The sequence below is a fragment of the Magallana gigas genome, chromosome 1 (genome assembly GCF_963853765.1).
Source record: "Magallana gigas chromosome 1, xbMagGiga1.1, whole genome shotgun sequence".
Taxonomy (NCBI): Eukaryota; Metazoa; Mollusca; class Bivalvia; order Ostreida; family Ostreidae; genus Magallana; species Magallana gigas.
This window is the reverse complement of record NC_088853.1, coordinates 72,859,178-72,881,072: the sequence shown is the minus strand read 5'-3', so window position 1 is coordinate 72,881,072 and position 21,895 is coordinate 72,859,178. Positions and strand designations below refer to the sequence as shown.

The following is a 21,895-nucleotide window of genomic DNA, read 5'->3' as shown; positions in this document are numbered from 1 at the left end:
TGTATGCACTGTTTACTATATTATTAATATATTGAGACCAACTTAAATCATTAGAAAAAAGTAAACCAAGATGTCTGTGGGTTGAAACATAGTCCAGTTGACACCCTTGAAAAAATAACTTAGGAAATTCTTCTACATGTTTCTTAGTGAAAAAAACAGCTTTTGTTTTAGACGGATTAAATTTCAATAACCACTTGTCAGACCAATCGCTGAGAATTTTCAGATCATGGTTCAATACAATTTCAATGTTTTTAGTATATAAATCACAATGCTGTAATGAATTATCATCAGCATAAAGTCTTTGTTTCGTAAGCGGTCCCTAATTCTCATAGTTTTACGAAGCATCGAGTCGTACCACGGTTTATCGCGGGGGCGTATGGTTATAGTTTTTTCGGGTACACATTCACTAACATATGCCATAAATGTTGAAGTAAACTGTGCAACTGCCGCATCAATATTTGGAGCGCTGTTAATTGTAATATCCCAATCGCAGTTGGAAATTAGAGAGTTTAATTTTTCAAAATCTGCATCTTTATATACCCAAATATTGCGCTCGTATGCACGATTCAGTTCAATGTCGATGGAGAAGGAAATATAAATAGCCTTGTGGTCGCTAACGGACGAGTCTATGTTAAGTACGCCGGACTCGTGTACCTTTACAGCCGGTGTTGACAAAACTAGGTCAATGAGTGTGCTCGAAGTGTTTGTGACACGAGTGGGTTCATTGATATTGTTAACAAAGTTTCCGTTGGACATAATATCGTGAATTACATGAGTTTGTGGAATACTTAACAAATCAACATTTAGATCGCCTATTATAATGATATTGTCTGTGATTTCCCCGACCTTTTCAATGCTCCAAGAAAGACTGGTCCAAAAATTTCCGTCGGAATTTGGGGGTCGATACACGCAACATAGAAAATAACTACAGGTATGGCTTTCAATTTCTATCCATATGCTTTCATTACATGTTGTTTCGAATTCAGGACGCCTTATTGCTCGTAATAAATCTGATAAATATATCATTATCCCTCCCCCAAAACAATTTCTGTCCTTGCGATAAATAGTGTTAAATCCATCTAACATTAAGCTTTCGTTAGTAACATTACGATCTAGATGTGTTTCGGTAAAACAAAGTATATCAAAATCATGCACTATAGTATTAAGATTCGCGACTTTGTTTCTAATACTGCGAATGTTCAAATGTAAAATGTCAAGGACATTGGTCATAATAGGTCCCGGGTTGACTTCAATATCACCGCAGAGAAGTAAAAGAAACATGAAAAATTGTAGATAGAAATTATAAACGACAATGTGACGGCTTAAGTGTTTCATAGCTAATGCAAAAAGACAAATACTTCGAAACATAAAGATCTTAGAAAAAAATGAGAAACCAAAAAAAAAATTTTTTATGAATAGTTGACCTTCATCTGTATGTCAATATAATGTAAATTTACAGCTGAATCGTGTCTTAAATCCTCTAAGACCTGTATACTTACAATGTTATGACAAGTTGCATCATGGGATAGTGGTGTAAGGTAAATGTAGATCCTGTAAGACCTGTATACGTACAATGTTATGACAAGTTGCATCATGGGATAGTGGTGTAAGGTAAATGTAGATCCTGTAAGACCTGTATACTTACAATGTTATGACAAGTTGCATCATGGGATAGTGGTGTAAGGTAAATGTAGATCCTGTAAGACCTGTATACGTACAATGTTATGACAAGTTGCATCATGGGATAGTGGTGTAAGGTAAATGTAGATCCTGTAAGACCTGTATACGTACAATGTTATGACAAGTTGCATCATGGGATAATGGTGTAAGGTAAATGTTATGTAGGCCATGTTGTTATTCTGTCTGATGCAACTCTTTGTATTGGGTTTATGATGCATTTTGTAAAAATATACCTATATGAATATTATTGTTGGGTTTAGCACATTTCTCCCACATTAAAGAATGAGCTATATTGATCAAGTAGATAGAAAACTCATGTTAATGTAATTAGTTTTTGTGGAATATTGTGACCAAGTTGAAGTGAATTGATTTATTTTTTTTCAATATTTTTTTCTTTGTATTTACGCTTACCATGAAATACATAATACTTATATACAAATGATTTTTTGTGAGTTATAGCAAGCTGTAGATAGAACTCAATAAATGTGATATTTATTCATAGTTTTGTCTATATTCTTAGTAAGACAGTACTGTTATATTTGGTACAGAAAAGAAGAATATGATACAGTAACTTTATGCACAAGAACAAGACAATTCATTGGGGCGAACCAAATAATTGACAAACCAATAGTCCTCTGGATTCACTATAGTTACATGTAGATGTTAGTAGAGGCTAATAAACAATTGAATAAAAAATGAATTTTCCATCCAAGTACTCTAAGTTGTTTCAAGAATTTCATTATTACTGATAGCTTAAATGCTGAGTATTACTATAAAAGCTAAAAAGCTGGGTCGAAAATTAGCACATGATCGTGCAATAAATTCTGCGATGTAGATCTCACTGTAAAAAAATACAACTTATACTAAATATCATCTTCCGGCAATCTTGCACTTTGATAGATGTACTGTTACTGCAATTGTATTTACTACACGTAAACATCCCTGCCTCACAGACACGCACATGAACACAAATAATGGTACACGGAATGAAGAATTCTCACGTCTATGCTGTTACTCTACAATTGCGCAATTTAACCGCATAATACCATACTAATAATTATGCACTTTAATTGCAAATACCGTAACACACTTTAACCCATACACTGTTACACGCAATCGGGTACTTTTACTTATATACCGTTAGTCGCAATTACACACTTTAATGCATATCTGTTACACACATTTTAGCGCATACTGTTACAAGCAATCAGGTACTTTTTTGTCAAAGATACCGTTATACGATATTGCACACGTTAACACAAAATTTCTAATCGCAATCATGCACTTTCACTTAGTACATCTACCGTTACACATAAACAAACACTCTAAAGCAAACACAGTAAAAAACAACTACACATTTTAATGCACACACTGTTACCATTACACACAATCAAACACTTTAACACATACCGATAAACGTATCACACACTTTCACGCACGTACCGTTACACGCACTCACACACTTAAACACATATATCATAACACACAATCACACACTTTAACACAAATATTGTTACACGCAATCACACAGTTAAACACATGTACCATTATACACAACCTTACCACGCGATTTGACGTATATTCTGTTTGTACCGTTGCACACAATCAGGTACTTAACACAATTGCATGCTGTAACACATAACCCCTACAAGCAATCAGGTACCTCAACACACAAAGCTCTTCAATGTGTTATCTTATACACTGCTGCACACAATCACACACTTTTACGCAGACACCACTACATGCGATCACACATTATAACGCACACACTGTTATACGTACTCAAGTACTTTTACACCTATCCCATTAAACATCTCTTTCACTAGATCATGCACTTGAGCACACATACCGTTACACATAATCACACATATTAACAAATATAACTTTATTTACAGTTACATATTTTAAAAAGTATACCGTAACACTCAGTCGGATACTTTAACACATATAACATTAGATAAAATCGCACATTTTAGCACATAACCCCTATTCCCAATCATGCGTTTTAACACTCTGTGAGGATGTGTGAATATGCATCCTGATGAACTTACATTAATCAACAGAACAAGTATGAAATTTTTAACAAAATATTTAATAACAAAATAAAATAAAATTAAACAGAAATAACTCTGTTGCGGAGAATATCGGTGCTGACCGTAATGTTAAATTGTACAATTTGTCATGTAAATTTTAGATTTCATATGAAATTAAGAATATAGAGAGTTTTGATAGGTTGTACTAATTCTCGAATAGAAACTTTCTTACCATGTTTTATGACCATTCTTTATATTTGCACCTGCCGTTCACATGTTAAAATGACATATTTAGACAATCGATATATAGTTTTCATTTGATTATTTTTATCCAATAATTTGATTTACGTTTCATATTTTTTTGTAAATTGGGCAATGAATAATTCAGAAAATATACAAACATGATGCACATATAGTATAAAGGTATATTTGTGTAAGAAATGTCTAGAATTTTAAGCATTTCACCCCCCCCCCCCCCCCCACCCCCCAAACTTCCATGCAAAATATGTGGGATATTTTGAAATTTAAAACTCACTAAGTGAATTATTGACTTTTATATTTTCCTCTTTTTTTATTTCATTTTTTGGGTGAGTGAAAGGTGTTAGCTTAGGTAGTCTAACTAAGGTTAACCACAAAAGTATTTTCAGCATTGTTGAAATGTAAATACCAAAATATGATGAAAGCTCCAACTATGTTTTAAAGTCGTCAAAAGTCCCTAATTTTTTTTAAGTATTAGATAATTTATTTATCATACAACCGATGCAAAACATTGACTCCAGATTAAATAGATTTTATTTCGTAGGTTACATACACATCCTCTTTATTAACTTCAAATTTAGATGAAGCCTCGTTCAATATACTAAATACACATGTAAATGTACTAAGGTAGTTTATGTTGAGTCCACCATACGGCTGACACATACCTTGGATCTGATAATTTTGGTGAAACATTTACAAATAAACGTGCATGCACTTATGGTTTGTATGTACCCTTTCACTTAAATAATTCGAAAAAAACTAACTTCGGGAAAAAAAATTAGACTTGGAATTCATCAATAATTTCCTAGGTCAGTTTTGCTCCACAATTTACATTGACACAAATCTTAATATGAAAGTAATAAATATATTAATCCGAGCCTCTTCGTTTTTTTTTCTTCTTTTTGCATGAAATATTAAAATTTCGTTATTTCAAGTGTCTGTTGTATGGTTATTTATTGTCCAATCCATGGTTAAAAAGCTCATTACTCCATTCATTCGCTATATTTTCTATTTTTAAACAAATTCACTGATTTTCTTTCAATAATATAATAAGAGGAAACCAGAAAATTTAATTAAAAATATTTATACTCGGGCCAAAATTGACGCATGATCAAAAGAGAAATTCCAAGGGTGTTCGAAGCATGGTGAAATCCCCGTAGATATCGATAGCAAAATAGTTCTGTTGAGTTAATAATTTTGAATGAACATATCCTATTTGCTTCATCAAATATATCTTTCAAATGAAACATTTTAGCAAGTTTTGCTGTGTGATTTTGTCACTTAACAGGATAAATATGCCTGCATACTTTACAGTTCTCTCTCTCTCTCTCTCTCTCTCTCTCTCTCTCTCTCTCTCTCTCACGCAAACACAATTGACAAGTTTCTATCTATTTATCTATCTAAAGAATATATATCTATCTATATATCTATTCATCTATCTATCTTCCTTTCTACTGTTTATCATATGTCTGCGCATGTGCATAAGCTCGTTGTCAAGGACGTAAGTCTGGCCTTAACTTAGTCCGATACTAGTGTTTACGGCCAGGCGTACGCCTCTTAGTGAAACGCAGTTTACGCGGGACTAAATTTTGTCGTACGCCCTTAGGCCTAACTTAAGTTTCGTCGTATATTACGCCTTTTAGTGAAACGGGCCCCTGATCATGCAATTAAAGGTATTTGCAGTAAATATTAAACAGCAGATAGGAATTCAAAACGTATACTGCGACATTTAGCGTTTAAATCATTTGTCATTCAATACGTATACGAGTCTTAGGTTCTATCAACATTCAAAACTTCTGTTGATTAAATAGATCAGTGTATGTGATTATCTTTGTTTTACTTCATATAATCATCAATCGACCAAGGACCAAGGTTTGTAGACAATGAATAAAACCTTTAAAACACCAATCATTCCATATTCGGTCATTTAAAGAGTTTAAATCCCTTCACACAATGATCCTGTTGTTCAGAACAAAATGTTTCACAGAAGATGTACGTCGCATGTAGAAAATGTATATAGAAAAAGACAATGTTCCTGACGTCGTTTTGAAGCAGATCGCATTGTAGTCAGAGTTTGTAGATTTTTACTGAGTCTCTAGTACCCGATAAGAATGTGGATTCCTATGAAAAGGTAAAACAGTTTCTCATATACGTGTAGTTAAAAGAAATTTTAATATAAGAATTAAGATAGTGTTTTAAGCATTCACTGAGCGTTTTTCTTCTCACTCAGTTGTAACTGTATAGAAAAATTCAGAAAACACTGTACAGTACTGATGTAAATATGTTTTACTATGAAATGATTTACCATACCAGTTATTATACAACTCTATATATCAATGTAATAAATGCATTAATTAGATCGCAGATTTACTTTTTCACTTGTTTAATCGTGACTAAATTTCTACATTAGAGATTTGTGTTTTGTAAGAGATATTTATACTAAAGATACCTCTGTTTTATTGATAAATTCTTCTTAAAATGAAAAGAATGGATTGGCTACAGTCACTTTTTAATGCAAAATACCTACCGGTTTCTTGTAATAAACGAAAATCTAAAGCAGACTAAATATCATGAATGTGTCTTGTTTACTTCCCAATCTTCATTGTTTAACATAAATTATTTTAAGGAATTTACGCTAAAGTCATTTTACTACGAAGCAGTTACTCTTTGCGCTTATCAATTACGAGTGTTATTTTACACTGTTTTATTGAACACTGGTATCATTTATTTATTTTATTTATTTGTTGCAACGGTATATTTTTTTTAATTAACTCTTTGGACAATTAAGATAAATTGACATTATTTCACTCTCTTCAAATGAAACGTGCATGTAACCTTAATATTTATAGATGAAGCGTATTATATAAATGTATCATGTTAACAAGTATTGATAAGAAAGTCAGAAACAATTATTATAGATTAACAATTAGCTGATACAGGGTGCAAATAAAAAAGCAAGAAAATGTTTCTTTCATGGTGAAGTACTTGATCTTATTGCTAAATCGATGCATGGTATTAAAACAGTGTCTGTAAATGATTGTCTACTCACAATTAATGCAAGAAACGCATCGGTGCGAACACCAAATGAACAATCGCATTCTTACAATTAATATCGATGCCTGGCCCGAGCTGAACAAGATCGCACGCTTGCATCTCATGGACACTCTCAAAACACATGTACTATGTGGTATCGAGATAAAATCTACATGTATACATGTTCATGTCATTTATATAAACATTTTGTTTTGCTATTTCACGTTTAGTCAACACTGGAAGTTCGGTCTGTCTGTCTGTCTTTCTGTGTCTGATGTATCTCTCTCTCTCTCTCTCTCTCTCTCTCTCTCTCTGATGTATCTCTCTCTCTTTTCTTTCGATGAAATATCTTATACATTGCAAAAAAGCGTATGATTGAGTCAGGATTGTTCAAAATAGCGAACAGACACACGTATATCAAATAATGTGCCACCCATTGGCGGTCGGTAAATACATGATTGTATGCGTAATAAGTCCAAAATGCACTCTTTGATGTACGCTATAAACAAGAATGCATTAGTTGTATTGCTTCATACAATTCTGATAATTAGTAAAATCAAGTCAATAACGTGTGCCTTTTAAAGCAATGAAGCTTTTTAATTGTAGTGTACTCCTTTATAAATTTATTTAAAAGTCACAATGTCACGTGGTCTTCCTGTCCTCTATACAATCAGTTAAACAAACCATGTTACAAAGTTTGACAACCCTTGGTATTATCGACATTTTTATCTTTGGTTTAGCCAATACTCAAAAAGATTGTAGAAATAGATAATTTTAAATTGCATTATACCCATTGTTTTAAAAGGACTCCATCCGAAAATGGTTTAATGACCGTTTAATAAAGCCTTACCGACTTGTACACGCGGGAATTCGATGTATCAAACTTCCAACAATTGTTTATCTACTCTAAAAACATTCTTTTTTAAATTTTGCTATTTCGGACTCGGGGTAGATATACTAGTTTGCATACATACATGTTCATCTTATTTATATAAACAAAGATTTTTCTGGCTACTTCACGTTAAGTAAAGACTGTTAAATTCAACTGGACAGTCTGTCTGTCTGTCTGTCTCTCTGTCTGTCCCTCTCTCTCTCTCTCTCTCTCACGCAATAACAACTTAAATTGCATAAGTTGTACTGTTTTATATTGACAATTAATCAAATAAAGTCGATTACAGGTGCCTTTAAAACAATGATGTTCACGATCTTTATTCCAAGAGACAAATATCTCATAGGTTATCCAGTTGAACATATAAATATTAAATACATTAAGACATTCAAATAGTACATAATCAGTTTTGAATTTCCGCATTAAGAGTTCGATGTTTGTTTGCATAATAAAAAAATATTTTCCTTAGTTACACATTTGAAGTATTTGAAGTGGATAGTAACTGTTTAACTTTACATACACTTGGTTTTCGGGAGTAGTATTTTTTGATATATTTAACTCTTAAACTACGAAGTGATGAACATATAAGTAAAACATGGAACTCATCTTTAATTTCATTTAGGGTTTCAAAAGTCACATTTTCGACAATCGTGTGTTTAATTATCAAACCTCCATAAAGAAGAAACATCTTAATATATTTAAAAGTCGTGTACATCGTCACAATATCGTGTGATCTTCCAGTCCTCTATACAATCAGTTTTACAAGTCGTGTTACAACGTTTGACAACCCTTAGTGTTATCGATATATTAATCTTTAGTTAAGCCACTGCTCAAAAAGATCGTAGAACTAGATAAATTTTTCCTTCACACAATGATTAAATGTCCTATTTATATAGTATGGGCGACATTTACACACTGTGATTTGATGTACCAAGTTTCCAACAATTGGTTGTCAAATTCGAGCTATGTTAAGAAACGAAATAATTGAGAATTCTTTATCTCGCTTATATCTCGATATTTGACTTTAAGATTTTGACTAAGCATTCCATTCACCCATATTAACCGTTCATAAAGTCCAAAAAAAAAAAAAAGAAAAAAAAAAAGAAAAAAGAGCTAAAGTGGTGTCTATGCTTCTTTAATAAAGTCTGACTAACACTTACACACGATAATTTTACACATATGCACACTTAAACATGTATCAAACTTTTAAGAATTGTCTTTGTATTGTATACTTTGACAGTTGGTAAAATCAGGTCGATGACGTGTGCCTTTTCAAATATTGAAACATCTTAATATCATATTCTTTTATGGATTGATTTAACAGTCGTGTTCATCGTCACAATACCACGTGGTATCACAGTCCTCTATTTAATAAGTTTAACAAAACATGTTACAGCGTTTGAAAACCCTTGGTATTATCGATATATTAATCTTAAGGTCAGACGACACGTTCCTCAATTTTAGATAACTTTTTCCAGGAATGTGATAATGGTTTACTACTACTTTGACAAGCTTTCTTGCAAAAAATTAGGGTACCTTACCAGGCATTTCTGCAAAATACTAGAGTATGCAGTTTCCTATATAATCTTCTTGAAAATACACTTGAATTGCTGATATAAAAATAAATACAGCACAGCGAAATTCACTAAATTAGAAGTATATCTCCGCCGGGGCGGGGATTTGAACTCACGTCCTCTAGAACCTATACGCTTCTGGAAGTGAGTGGCCACGGTTCTAACCACTCGACCATGTACACATAAAAACAAATTCAAGTAAATTTTGATCATTTGTAACGTAATTATAAAATTAATGTTTTTTATTGGAACTCTTTATTACGAGGAGATACAAAAAAAAATCTCGAGGAACGTGTCGTCTGACCTTAAGCTTAGTCAATGCTAGAAAAAAAGATCTTTAGATAAGATAAACTTAAATTGCATTAAACCCATTGTTTTAAAAAGTCTCCATCACAAAATGTTAAACTGTACTCTTTATAAAGTAAAGGTGACATTTTCACAGGGTAATTTTTTGATTTCATGTAGGAAGCTTCCAACAATTGCTTAGCTATTTAAAAAACATTTTTATGGAACTTTATTCTTTAATATTCATCAACATAAATAAATCATAAAAAAATATAAATCTTATAATTATAGTCTATCCATTAGGCTCGTTCAGTTAAAGTATGAGTTTAGCAACATTATCAGAACATAATTAAATGTCCTGTTATGGACCTAAACACGATTTGAGATTAACATTTACATGTCACTAAGTAAGTATAATACAGTTTAATTGTGAAACGATTTTTTCTCGTTTTTAATGTATAAGATAATTTTAAAATGCATTCTGAATGATTTACAAACAGGATAAATTTATGCAATATGTTCATAGATAAAATATTCGGTAATCAGAAACACTATTAATAAAATATTCGGTAATTAGAAACACTATTCCATTTAAACCCAATAAACATGTTAACAATAACAATACTCGAACTTTGTTTACAAACTAGATAATTGAAAGCGCTCTGCATCTCGCTTGAAACTTGATGCTTGACTTTCAAATTTCGACGAAGCATTTCAATCACCGAAATTAACCTCTCTGGACATAAATACAGAAAACTATAAAAATGAAAAAAAAATTGAACTCAAGTCGTGTCAAGGCATATTTAATCAAGTCTGACTGACATTTCCACGCGGTGATTTTATGCATACATAAATACATTTAAATGTATCAAACATCTAACAAGTGTCTTTATATTCTAAACAATCAGTTTAACTAATCTTGTTACAAAGTATGACAGCCCATAGTGGTATCGATAAATTAATCTAAAAAAAAAGATCGTAGAAATAGATAGATTTGATTTGTATTCTATTATTATACCCACTGCCGAAAAAGATATGCGTATTGTGACATCACCATGATTAATTGTCCTCTTTATAAACTCTGAATGTCATTATCATACGGTAATTTAATTTGATTTGTTTATCTTCTCTAAGTACATTCATAGTCGAAATTTACTTTTTAGGACTCGGCCCGTGGTAAGCAATTTCTATTTTTGTATTTTTGCTGCAATGTAGTATTCTTTAACAAAACTAATCTAATTGAATAAACTTAATTCCTATTAAAATCATATCGTCCATTGAATTTAAAGATTGATGATTGTGACACCATAACAAAATAATAAAATGCCCTGCTATTTAAGTCTGACCGAGTCTTAAACACGATGACATATAAATATTCGAACAACTGTCTTTTACGGTGTGACCACACCCAAAAGACTGTGACAGGACTGGCATTGTGTTGTTGTTCATGTGATACTGTTGGTTCTGTATATCTAAATCGCCATATTCCGCACAAAATATATCACAGACAGGTAAAAATTCGAGGAGAGGGGAGGGTTACTTTTTTGGAAATATATAGGTTTTTTCGAATAACAAATACTGAAAAAAAAAGAAATAAATAACGGACACCTCTCCCATTTTGCGCGCAAAATTAAAAATTAAGGTAAATAAAACTGAAACTTAACACACTGGTCAAATTGCAATAGAAGATAAAACAATCGCCACCTATATACATTAACAGTATTTGATATATATACGTGTATGCACAAGTACAGTATTTATATAGGCGCATGCACACCATTTGTATTAACGTCTGAATGTTCAAACGTTAAATCAATATTGGACATGTGCCTTACTTTATAATCATTTGCAGAGAAATAAAACTAAATGCAGAATTGTGATGACACTTAAACCTTCTACTAAAATTGTAAAATACAAGGCCCCTGCGTCAGGGGTCAAGACTCTAGGGCGTATTGTTAAGGAAAAATATCAACCAATAATTATCATATCCATATAGAGCTGTTTTACTAAATAATGAAATTGATAGTTCCTACATCAGGGATTCAATCCCTTGGCCGATATGGCCACAGATTGATGATGAAACATATTTTTTGATTTATCATATATATTTTTCTGTGCTTTATTGGAACTTCACTTGATGCATTGTTATTGTGTCTATATTGTTGTTTTATTTATTTGAAATTCACTGCCAATGGAGCAGGTGTTAAAGTATGAGATAAATGTGTCCGTTTAATGAACATCTATGTTTGTTAAATCCCTTTTTGTAAAATTCAAAAAATAAAAGCGACGGTAACAGTCAGGGGAGTGTCGAATGTAGTTGCATTTTAAGGACCCCCCCCCTCTCTCTCACCAATCCGAAAAAAATGGATTCCGCATGAGTGCTTGTTTTTAAATCTCAATTTGATTCAGTCTGTTTTGTAAAAAAAAAGTACACCCCTGAGAAATGATGTTTCAATCTAATGATATTAAATACGGACAGATCTCACAGAACTGTTGAATTTTCTTTGGTTTTCCAATATAAAGTCCTATAAACATGCATTTTTATTTATAGCGGTTTCTGAAACATTTATTCCCAAGTGCAGAAAAAACCGTTGTTTTGATTTTCATTTATAGCAGTTTTTTTTCAAAGTAAAAAGAAGATTTTGTCAAATTTGAGTATCATTCATAAAAGACAAACACTGAGTGTTAAGATATCTTACTGCTCATCGTATTTCTCGGGAAGAATATCATTGATCAAAACAAACTTAAAAAATACAAAGGAAAATTAATAAATGTTCATTACACGCGAGAGATAATGTATACTGTCTTAAAGACAAATGAAGCACTAAATATTCTCATATGAAAAAAAAAAACATATTTATGCGCCGTGAATTCACATGTCTTCTGATTTTGTAATATAATAAACAATACTTACTTATGTATTGTGTGTTTCAATGTAACAAAACAAGCGGTTCTAGCCACAAAATAAAAACTTCGTTTGTCTAACACACAACATTTTATTCAGAATGGCAAAATATCAATTTCATAGCGAATACTAAGATGCTGACCATTTCAAACAATACAACCTGAGACCAAGGGCTATTACTGTTTCGAAAATTCATCATCAAAAATAAAATGTTAATAGCTGTCGTATCTGCATGATGTGTCGTTCTTAAGCTCAATGTCAACAATAAACAACGCATTAGAATTGTATTAAAAATCTCAAATGCATGAACTTGTGTCAATGATACGATGATGTGATGATATGATGATATACAATATATTCAAAGTGAAGGTCCTGTCATAGTATTCGCTGACACGATAATGAGCCCCCCCCCCCTCCCCAAGTTCAAAATCAGCAGTGACCAGCATCTAGGTCTATAAATGATGGTTTTCGTTACAGAACATCAGTAAAATTGACCAATATAAATTTTTATCAATAAATATCTGCACTTTACTCATCATAAAATGCAATTAACCAAACTTGTATTTTATGTTCCAAATCGTTGACGTTTAACCGAGTCCATTAGTATTCTTCTGCATTGCATGCACAGATCAAAGCCAGGGTGCTCCCTCCCTCCCTGGCGAATTCGCATAGTATAGATAACGAAAATAGAACTCGGATCCCATGCAATATTCATAGTTCAATGGATGCATTTCTTTTGACTCCAAATCCGCCAATAATTTCTTGTATTCCGTTGGAGGATGTCAGGGAATGTATTGTGACCTAAAAATTATTATTTTGAAACAGTAATAATGACGCTCAATGACTTTGCATAGATGCTGCCATTAATACTAGTGATGCTAAATTAAAAAATAATATTGAGCATTCATTAGAATGTCGACAGCTTTGATTATATAACTATTTATAAACTTAATTACTGAATACACGTGCAATAGTGCTACTTTATTCGAACATGTATTACATAGCAAAATACACATGTAAATAATTCTACTTTACTCTTACGTGTATGCTATATAATAATACACGTGTAGTATTGCGTCCTTACTCTTACATGTATTCCACGGCATGTGTAAAGGTGCTAGTTCACCCCTGCGAATGTGTTAGGAATGTTTCCTTTATCATTGCTAAGTTTTTAATAAATCAAGAGGTGCTCGAATGAAAGTTCTCAAGACTTCCCCGAGATTTGGTCTGTTCCTATGAAATTCCGAGCGGAAGTGTTCGAATAATGTTCTCAAAATACGCAAGTACTGGTCGTTTTTCATTTATATTTCTAAATATTTATTTTTTCATGTTATTCCTTTTTATTTAGTTCAAAATGTCCTATTGTTTACTTCCCCCCTTATTCATATACTTACCATCCTACTGTAAATGCATGCACAATTAGCTTAAAATGTATCGATATGACAGTAAAGTATGGCTCTTGCTAGTATATACATGTATACATAAAATCTCTACATTAAACAAAATTAAAAACAAATCATATGTCAATGAGGCACGTATCGCAGTCTATACTGAAATATCCAGTACACTCATTACAGGATGTTTGATACCCCTCTAAATTTATCGCGGGAAATATAGTGCGAGTGCACTGTGACGTCATCCATAACTTAGTTCGTCTTAAGTTTGTTTACGTTTCTCGACTCAATACGAAAGTATACCGGCAAGTAACATATCTTTTGAGTCTCGCCAAAGCATAAACGGTACTCAAAACGTGTCTTCAGACTTTAAGTCAGCGTAAATTACGAGTTAAAAGTCGGCCATTTTTGGCATAGCACCACGGGTTAAAACATTATAGAGCATTATGGGACTGTAGGTTCAGCTCGTTCTTTTTCCCGCGCACACTGGTTCTTAAAGCTCTCTTCGCTTGCTATAAGAGATTCCAAAGGGGGGGGGGCGCAATTCCATGATAAGCAAATATTTTTAAGCGTAAATTAAAAAAAAATTAAATAGTGAAAGGGGCAAATCAAATGATAAGTCGATTTTCCATGTGTAAATTGAAAAAAAAAATATTTTGTTTAAGGGGGGGGGGGGGTCGGGATGCTCTATAATGATTCAATTCTTATATGTAAGTTTAAGGAAAAAATGTCTACTGCAAAAAAAAAGGGGGGATGAACCGACGTTACAATCACTTTAAAAGGGGAGATACAGTGCAATGAACATTTATATTAAAATCTTTATTATTAAACAACAATGTATCTGATATTAAACAATTGTTTTACTTATAAATTAAAAAATTAAAACAAATCTTATAAACTATGAATAATGAAAATTTACTGAAAAAAGGTATGTTTTATTTTATTTTGCAATCAAATTCATTTACAGTTGTTATTTTTATTTTTATTGATTTATCATAATTTATTATTTGATCGTACTCTGTGCTCGCCCCAACGGTCGCACCGTAAAACATATTAATTTCATTCAATTTTGCGTGTATGATTTTTTTTTGATTGAAATTAGTGCATATGCCGACTATTCATGGCATTTTGTTCAGTGACTTCAGTTCAACAAGTGCGATGTTTGTGCTTCTGAAATAAACGATTTCCGTTGTTATGCAGAACAAGACAGCGTGCTAAATACAAGTCACATAGTACATGTACATGTCATCGGGTTCTGGGTAGGAAGATACAATATAAGAAGTCTTCAAATATCAAAACATATTCTGACCAATGCTAATTGGTTATAATGTAGACATACAGGATTGCTTTAGAAGTCATCTGTGGCATGAGTTCCATCCCTTTATACATGCCACTTTTGTGTTACAGAAGTAGATCCATCATCACACCCACTGTACAGAAATTCCGGGATCCTGGATCCACGCAACCACTACGTAAATTCTGGATCCACCACGCCTTCTTCTTCCTCTAGGTTTGGAATTTTCATATTATTTAGGATGTCGTGTTAACCCCCCCCCCCCCGCCTCACACACACACACACACTAAAAAAAATGTTTTCTTTGAACATATACCGGTAAATAATAAAGATAATGATGAAATACCTTAAAAAGTAATATTCCAATAACTTTTTTTGTATTTTTTAATGATTCATTATCGGGACCAAAACGACTTGGGGTCGAAACTGTTGGATGTCGAAACGACTAACATTACTGTGACGTATAGCCCAATCGCAATCGCAACTTCTCGGGCCTTTCCGGCAGGCTCGAAAATTTTCCAAGCTTGCCGGGAAAGGCCCGAGAAGTTGCGATTGAGCCCAATCGAAGAGCAGGGGATCATGGGACAAGACTGGATAGGTCATAAATTTGATAGAAAGATTTGGAAAGAGAAAAAACGAAGGAGTTTACCCATTTAGGTAGACAATTGGTTGTAGCGCCGCACCGAGCGGTCTTACAACACCTTTCATGTTTTCAGTTTCCATGATCTTAGTTCCTCACATTTTGAAAATAGACGTCAAATTTTTAGTGCACAGTTTATTACATATCACAAATATAAACATTCCAAACAAATAATCTACAGTATAAAATCCAAGTAAACACAATCACATATACACGTAAATCCAAAAAATAGGCGAAATTAATAATCCAAGTGCTAAGTAAGTCCTATCTAAGTAAGTTCTATCTTCTCAGTAAATTGTGTACTAGCTTTTGTCGCGCTATATATATACCAAAGATCCGCTCCTGACGATCAGGAACATATTTTAGGATCCTGACTATCAGGAGTCAATACACTGTATAATTATATAATTAATGGTCAGGGTGGAGTCAGCAGGGGGTGAGGTTAGAGGGGCGATTAAGATACTGATAAGATTTACAGCCTAAGTGTACACAATGTGTAATGTGTAAACAATTAATTAATGAAGAATACTATAATGGAGATAAGATATTCAACCGTTACAACTCCATCTGCCTTAAGATTTAACTCCGTTCAAATATAAAGATAGCGCGTAACAAAATCTTAAAAACTAGGAATATATATACGAATTACGCGCAATAAAAACAAAAGTCAAATTAAAACATGTTACTTCAAAAGCAATATTTACATATTTTATATATGTTACTATCGACATAGTATTAAACACATAGAAGAAAAACAATGTCATACGCAAATTATGTCTCTCTAAATTATTTCGTCGCACAATTTAAATTTCACAATATTTGCATATATAATAATCCACGTAGTAACATCTTGCTTGTTTTATGCGTTATGAAAGAGTGAAGGCAAAATATTTTTTCGGTCTTCTTATTTGACGTCCTGGGCGCGTTGTCTTGGGGACGGAAATTTGGGTGTTGTCAATACAAATTTCGTTAATAAAACCTCGTTCTGATTGGTCATCGGGTACTGTATTGTCCGTAACTTCAGATCCAGCTGTATCGTCTGGTTGTAGCTTCTTGTTTGTCTCGCCGCCGCCATGTAATTCTTCACCACCCGTCATGTTGTCATTATCATCGTCTCGATATAAGTTATCATATGCGGCTCCAGGAACGTTTGTCTTGAACGGCTCAAAGTTGTCAGCATTTACCACTACTAATTTTGATGATTTTGAGTGTTTTATTTGATACAGGACATCACCCAGTCTCTGCACTATGGTCCAAGGGCCTGTCCAAGATCTTGCAAGTTTTGCTTTTGTTCATGTAATTATCTTTGGCTTATTACGACGGACTAGTTCACAAATGTCATAATTTATTCCTCGCACTTTTCTGTCGTAGTATCGTTTCTGGCGTTGAGATATTTTTCCAATAATTTCCCGCAATATTTCACCAGTTGTTGCTAATTCTAGTTCTAATTCTCTTACGTATGCTGATTCATTAGTTGATGGTTCTTCCTCTGTAACATTAATTTCAGTCATTATATTTAAAGGTATGGAAGCTTTACTTTCAAACACCATTCTGTAAGGTGTGATCCCAGTTGTTTCATGGGGGTGGTATTGTAAGCTAGTACTAAACCATCCACGTATCTGTCCCAGTCTGTCTGATGTACTGTTAGATATTTAGATAACATGTCTTTGATGGTTCTATTAAGACGTTCAACAATTTCGTCTGATTGCAGGTGGAAAGCTGTTGTCCGGGTTTTATTTATCTGTAACACTTTACACATTTCTCGGAATAATCGACTTTCAAATTGGCTCCCCTGGTCGGTGTGAATTTCTCCGTACCTTTTGATCCATCCTTTGAAAATTTCATCTGCAACTGTCTCAGCTTCTATGTTTGGTAGTGGAAATATCTCCATAAATTTTGAGAAGTAATCAGCAACCACAAGAATGTAGAGATTTCTGTTCTCTGACTTCGGAAATGGTCCAGTAATGTCAATAGCGATTCGCTCGAACTTTCCACCTGCCAGATATCTTTTCATGTAGGCCCCTTTTCTATAGCTTGGGTTTTTCCTCTCTTCACATATGTCACATGAACTAACATAATCCTGAACATATCGTCGCATATGTGGCCAGTAGTAACAGTTCGCCATAACTTTGCATAGGTTCTTCTTATTCCCAAATGTCCAAATGTTTCAGAATTATGAATATGCCACAACACTACATCACACAATGATTTCGGAGGACATATTTTAAGTTTTTTACAGTTGTTTTCCATCCATCGATAGCACAGGACTCCATTTTTTACATGTAGTAATTCCCATCGTGAAAACCAAAATTAACACAGGGCGAAAAACAATCTTTAAGCAAGTCCTCAAAGGTGGCTTAAAGGTGGCGTAAAGGTGGCTTAAAGGATATACAATCTTTAAGTCACCTTTAATCCACCTTTAAGCATCTTTAAGTGGCATTTACGCTCCCTTTAAGTTGTCTTTAAACCATCTTTAAGTTCCCTTTAAGTCAAGTTTGATCGAACTGAACAATATAAATATATAATAAATGCAAAAGCTCTTTATGGTGATGGGAGGGGGTCATCCGAGTGATTATATAATTTCCAAGGAAGGGGGGGTGTTTCAGGCGGTTTTATTTGTCGCTCCATTAAACACAGATCGCTATCATCAACACCGCTCCGATGGACACAGATGCCGTTATAGAATTCTTTATAATTTTTGGGGGTTTCAAAATTATTGTAGGGGTAAGCGCAGTCTCTATACATGTATCTTAATCTGTGCATGAAACTAATTAAAGTATGTTTGTTTCCTATTATAAATTAATCGAAATATCTGTCTGTCTGTCTCTCTCTCTCTCTCTCTCTCTCTCTCTCTCTCTCTCTCTCTCTGTCTGTCTCTCTCTCTCTCTCTCTCTCTCTCTCTCTCTCTCTCTCTCTCTCTCTCTCTCTCTCTCTCTCTCTCTCAGTTCATTCAGTTATTAAACAAAATAAAGATAATGAACCAAAAATGCATGATTTAATTAATTTGATAATCGGTTTAAGGTTTGTATTTTTTTTTTCAATTTTCATTATTTCTAACTCTAGATCTGCTAGATACATGTTAAAGTGAAAAGACTCTCAACTGCGTTTGTTATATCGGGCAGGATATTACTGCTTTGTTTGTCTAGACATAGTTTTGTTCGTTTGTGTATATCTTATAAGAGTCTATTGTTTGTCCAACTTAAGAAAACCCCTGGAACTAACACAGAATATACAAGATATACACAACAGTTGTGTCGTGTGCCCAGGCGCACGTTTGTGTATATCTAATTAAAGTCTATTGTTTGTCCAACTTATGAAAACCCCTGGAACTAACACAGAATATACAAGATATACCCAACATGTGTGTTGTGTGCCCATGTGCACGTCAGGGTTTCTAAAGGCGTTGAATTTTAGTATGTACGAGTATACGACAAGTCTAGTGAATAAAAGTTAATTTCCATTTGTAATTCATTTTCAAAGTATTATTTCCTAGCTCTGGGTTTCAAAAATGTTACGTCTACAAATTAACGATACATGTATGTAAGAGTAGAATCTTGAGTCTAATTAATTAATGTACCGGTGATCATAAATAGGGGTTAATTTTTTAAATATATGTATAAGGGTAAATATGTCACATACCCGGCCTGGTACATCATACAATTGTATGTACATGCAAGTATATGTATACATCATTTGCAATTGCCACATGCAGTAAATACGTCACCGCTAATTGGTAATATTGTTTGTTATAGAACTAATTGTTTAACAATCATGTATACAATTAAATATTTAAACAGACTGGAACGGCGCCGCGATCATGAAAACCGGGAAATTGCGGGAAATTGAACAAATACCCTAACAGTTTCAATGCATTTAATAAAAGAAATGATTTCATCTTCTTTCTGACATTTCTATAGCTATAAATTAGATGAACGTATATCTACTCGGTTTAAATTTATTAACTAAGAAAGCCTACTAGTTAGCCGAACGGTTTCCATTTAGGTATAATATATTTTTGTTCACTGAAGACCAAGTTCCGTATTTCATTCTAAATACATGCATGCATGTAATTTATAAATTAAATATAATTGATTTTTACAAACTGAATGGTTTGTCAAAATCATTACAAGTAAACACATTCAATACATTGATTCAATATCCACTGATATATAGGATATAAAAACACCCATATATATGAAAGTTACCGTGGTGCAGATGAAGTGTGGTGATGCTAGTAAACAAAGGGTCCTGGGTTCAACTCTCACCGTGGGCGATTTTTTTTGTTTTTTTTTCAATCTATTTTCTAGAACAAAAACCGTTTTTAATACCTTTTCTTTCATAAAGTTAATACATTTTGTTGGTAAATTAAGCACAATATTGAATTAACATTTTTTTTAATGGCATAAAGGTGGCTTAAAGATGGCGTAAAGGTAGCTTAAAGGTGGTTTAACGAAGTGTGGACATTAAGGACCTATAAGTTGTCCTTAAAGGTGGCTTAAAGGTGGCTTAAAGATAGTCTTTAAGCTGCCTTTAAGCCATCTTTACGCTTCCTTTAAGCCACCTTTAAGCAACATATATAGCTGAAAGGTGGCTTAAAGATCGTCTTTAAGCTACCTTTAAACACTTTTAAGCTATCTTTAATGAGAACTTAAAGATGGTCATTCGTCCTGTCTAAAATTCAAAGTTTTTGTTTGAAACTGAGTTAATTGCTGGTTTGTTGGAATTATTTTCTTTGAGTCGGAGAATTTCTGCCAGTCCTTCGTCATTTATTTGATGTTTTCTTATACTTTCATTTTTCAGCTCCATTAGCGGTTGTTTCCTAGATTTTGCCCGTTGGGGTCTATTAGCTCTTTTTTCTTTTCTGTTCTCACATTACGATTTGTCTCGTAGATATACAACAAACGGTATTATCGTTATCGGGATAGATAAGTTTCACAATATCGCAATCTTCATCCTCATGTGAATCACACGTAACAATACACATTTTCCGTAAGTCTTCACTGTTTTTTAACATTCCTCCTCTGAATTCATCTCTGATTGTTACATCCATTTTACACTGTTTGCAATTCCTTTGAATGTATCCGTCCGCATTTACATGGCGTTTCCCAGGTCTATGTTCTATACGGAAATTGTAAGGTCCTAGCTGTTGAATCCATCTTGCTATTTGACCATCGGGTTATTTAAACTTGTGTAACCATACTAAAGATCCATGATCTGTTCGTAGCAGAAATTGGCGTCCTAATAAATACTGCTTAAAATGTTTCACGAAGTACACAAGTGCCAACATCTCTTTCCGGGTCACACAATAATTCATTTCAGCACTACTCAAAGTTCTGCTAGCATAAGCAATGACTGTTTCTTTTCCATCCTGAATTTGTGATAATACGGCTCCAATTGAATGGTAGCTCGCGTCTGTATCTGATACTAACATTCCTCCGTTAACGTCTGGATATCCTAATATAGGGGCCGTCACTAGTTTTTCCTTGAGACATTCAAATGCCTTGTCACACTCTGAAGTCCATTCCCATTTTTCATGTTTACTAGTCAATGCATGTAGGCATTTTGCAATTTTCGCAAAGTCCTTAATGCAGTAGTGTGACACTAATCCTAGAAAACTTCGTAATTCAGATTTATTTGTAGGACGCTTCCAGTCATCCACTGCTTTAGTTTTAGCTGGGTCTGTTTTAATTCCTTTTGATGATACACTGTGTCCGAGGAACGAAACTTCTTTGCAGAAAAAAATTGCACTTCTTTGCTTTGAGTTTGAGATTTGCCTCACTCAAACAATTGATCACCAAATTAAGATTATTCAGGTGTTCCTCAAAATCTCTTCCAACCACTATAATGTCGTCAAGATATAAAAGATTCACTTGCAATTGTAAACCATTCAAAGCTTGCTCAATCACTCTT

The 21,895-nt window shown here is 33.4% G+C and overlaps 2 long non-coding RNA genes across 2 annotated transcripts in view; both read left to right on the top strand.

Annotated features, from left to right (window-relative positions):
• The first annotated feature begins 1,403 nt into the window (after positions 1-1,403).
• LOC136272695 (uncharacterized) lies at positions 1,404-2,181 on the top strand. Its single transcript, XR_010710707.1, has 2 exons — positions 1,404-1,538; positions 1,831-2,181. It is a non-coding gene; the product is annotated as an uncharacterized lncRNA (long non-coding RNA).
• A 3,776-nt stretch (positions 2,182-5,957) lies between these two features.
• LOC136274129 (uncharacterized) overlaps positions 5,958-21,895 on the top strand; it is a 32,390-nt gene continuing 16,452 nt past the window's right edge. The window contains exons 1-2 of the long non-coding RNA XR_010712424.1: positions 5,958-6,102; positions 15,459-15,561. This is a non-coding gene — a long non-coding RNA (uncharacterized lncRNA). The remainder of the gene's footprint in view (positions 6,103-15,458; positions 15,562-21,895) is intronic.